Source organism: Tigriopus californicus, chromosome 1 (genome assembly GCF_007210705.1).
Source record: "Tigriopus californicus strain San Diego chromosome 1, Tcal_SD_v2.1, whole genome shotgun sequence".
In the NCBI taxonomy this organism is placed as follows: Eukaryota; Metazoa; Arthropoda; class Copepoda; order Harpacticoida; family Harpacticidae; genus Tigriopus; species Tigriopus californicus.
This window is the reverse complement of record NC_081440.1, coordinates 9177945-9181514: the sequence shown is the minus strand read 5'-3', so window position 1 is coordinate 9181514 and position 3570 is coordinate 9177945.

Below are 3570 nucleotides of genomic sequence, written 5' to 3'. Positions count from 1 at the left end.
ATTTGAGCTCCATCGTGTTCACTTTATTCGCGCCGTTCACTGCACGCCATAACATAACACGTGCTAAGTGCAAACTGGTCACTTCTCACTGTCGATAACGAAGCACTGTCCCTGAGTTACCTGTTGTAAAGTATTACCCTTCAATCCAGGCTATCCGATTGGCCCATGGAGGTTCTCACTTGGGTGCATCATCGGCCAAACGCCGTCTCCGCACCGTGTTGTGGTTCCCAGGGATGGATCGAGCCATGGACAAGTTTGTGTCCCAGTGTGTTACGTGTCAGTTGGTGACCGAGAAACATACCAAGGTCCAACAAAGACACCACCCCACGCCGGCCCTTCCCTGGGAGTCTGTTTCAATTGACCACTTTGGACCCTTGCCTGACCAGTCACACATTCTCGGGCTCGATGCGACCTGTCGCGTTATCCAAGTGCAACCTTTGTCCGAACCACATCCGCCAAGGAGACAATCCTGGCCTTAACCGAAATATACTCCACCTTTGGGTTCCCGCGCACTCAAAGTCCGACAATGGTCCAGCCTTCAAATCTGACCAGTTTCAGACATTTTGCGGACAAGTACGGCATCAATCACATATTCACTGCTCCCTATCACCCACAAGCCAACCCCGCCGAGACCTTTATGAAGGTGTTAAAAAAACCTTCCATTCCATGGGACGGTCCAAATATGAAATGCGACAGGCATTGCAGACTTGCCTCCTAGCCTATAGGACGACCCTCACCCAGTCACCAGGGTACCCCCTTCATCTCTCTTCTTTTTGATTTTTAGAACGGAGCTGCGGCAGTCACGGGGATCAAACCCAGGAGATGGAGGCGGTGACCTGCCGCAGCAAAAACCCACCGACGGGAAAGAATTGAGAAGTTCAATGCCAGGTGGCGCACCCATCCGTCAACTGTCCAACCCGGACGTGGGTTCTTTTGAGAGACCATCTCCGTCCTTCCAAGTTACATACCAATTCAAGCCCACCCACACCAGGTTCTCAATAAACAAGCCCTGCCACCTTCCTACTGAGGAACCAAACAGATCAGGATGTTAGCATCCGCCACGAAGACGATATGAAAGTAATACCAGGGCCCACCAGAAATTATTCGTCAAACCAAAAATGGGCTAAGCAAGCCGTTCCCCTGTGGATTGATCAACCAAGAGAGGGGCACCATCACCATAACTATTTCCCCCTCGCCACCAAATTCCTCACCAATCTCGTGTCGTCCTTCACACTCGAGTGTGTCCTCTTCTCGAGCCGTCCTTCACACTCAAGCGTGTCCTCTTCCTCAAGTCATTTAGGACACCTCAGGCCTGACCCCGAGTCCCAACTTCTCCTCAACAGAACATTCCAAAGGCTACATAATCGCTCATGCAGCGGCTCAAACAACCCAACCGTAGGTACAACACCACTCCGTCGATCTTCTAGGATAATTGTCCGCCCGATCTCTTTGGCTTTGGTTCCATCTGTCCACGGCGCCCCAGATCCTAAGAAACCTTCCAATCAATGAATTCAAAGTCCAGCCCCAAACATTCAAGAGTATTATTACATTCACTTTTGTCAAATTCACTTACCACTTTCCACCTTGTAATATCTATTCTCCTTACCAAACCTATCCCTCACTAACTTCCCAACACACGAATTGAGTCTGCTCTCACCCACTCAGATCGTCACGTGGAAGCTGGGGGTAGGTTCCACTATTCATACATTTTACAATCATTAACCATATATTCATTATCTATTATTCCTCATTAATCCAGTTTCTGATGAGATGCTCACTGGTTCTTGCTCCTATTTTCTTGTACTTGATGCGTTGCATCTTTGGATCAGGGCAAGTTTCCATCTTCACTAAAGTTAGCTCATGTTGTTCCAATTTTTAAAGGGGGAGATAAGTCGCTCCCCAGTAATTACAGGCCGATTTCTCTCACTTCGAATATTGCGAAGGTGTTTGAGAAGATCATGAAGTTAAAAAACTTATTGAATTTTCTTGATATTCCTGAAGTCCTCCTCCTAGCCAGCATGGGTTCCGAGCATTTTAGCACGGTTACCCAACTGATTGAACATTTGAGCTATTGAGGACTAGAGAGCATGAATCAGTTGATGTAGTTTACTCGACTTTCCAAGGCCTTTTGACAGGGAGATCATGGTCTTTAGTTAACAGGCTCATGAGATTGGGATCCAAGGCAAGGTTCTCAATTGGTTAAAAAGTTTCATTTCTGGTAGGAAACTTGTTAAGGTTGAGGGATCCCTTAGTGACATACATGATGTCAAGTCAGGTGTTCCCCAGGTTCATAGGGCCCCTCTTGTTTATATATTCGTTGCCTCGCTTAAAAGCTTGTATACTGCCAGTCTCTCTTCTTATGCTGACGATACAAGTTAGTTTCTGGTAGGAATGGCCAAGATTCCAGTAGCCTGGCAAAGGACTTAAATCGAATCTACTTCTTGGGTAACAGAGAGTATTGGCCCTGAACGGAATGAAATTCCGCTCAATGACATTTGGGTCCACTCCTTTGAATACTCCACTCGTAGATAATGAGAGTAAAGATATTGAGCAGGTCTCATCTTTGAAAGATCTAGGTGTAGCCTCCAAAATAATGGAAAGTTCGATGAGCATATCCAGTTGAAGGTGGTAAAGCTTTTCACATGTGTGGTTGGATATATCGCACGTTTAAGTCCAGAGATAGTTCACGATGCTAACTCTGTACAAGTCGATTGTCAGCCACATTCTTGAATATGCCTCACCCATTTGGGCTCCAATGTAGTTCAGCAGGTTTGCAAAGGTCGAGCAAGTCCAAAGATGTTTCACTAGGAACATCACAGGATTGAGAGAGCTCTCATATTGGGAGAGGCTAAAAGTTGGGACTGTACAGTGTTCAGAGAAGGTACGAAAGGTATCTGATAATGTACGTCTTTCAAAAGTATCCATGAGCTTTGTCCAACCCAGGGTTTAGGGTCAATTCTAGTGACCGTAGAGGCTTAATGTGCGTTTTGAGAGCACATTCAAGTCCTCGAGAATCCAGGCTAGTTAAAACAATGAAGTCCAACTCTCTTCTTCCTCGGGCTCCTTCATTTTTTATTATTGCTTCCTCTAATATTCGTAGGGAATACGTAGGCCTTGTTGATCCGGTAGCATCTTTCAAGTCAGACTTGGACAAATTTTTAGATAGCATTCCAGATCAACACTACATTCAAGGACTAGCTCGGTCTACCAACTCAAATTCGTTGGTAGACCAAATATAATATAAAAATTGAAAGGTAATTAAGTAGACGAATTATAACCTTTCATTTTAATAGTACTGGGATTACATTCCCTGTAGTGGTTAGAAAGCCCGTGAAAAACCAAACCAAACAAAAAAAAAAAAATCGTCTTATCCCGACTTTCTTCACACCCAGGACATCGAAGCTCCACATTTGCCCCATCTGTGGGACATGGATGATACCATCATAGACACGCCAAAAGATCAGCCCGAGCTTACAAAGGTCACTTCTCTAGACGTTTGAATGCCCTGAACAAGGCGATAGTAAACATGTCGATGAATCCTTCCACTTTTGCCACCTCCAAGTAGAACAA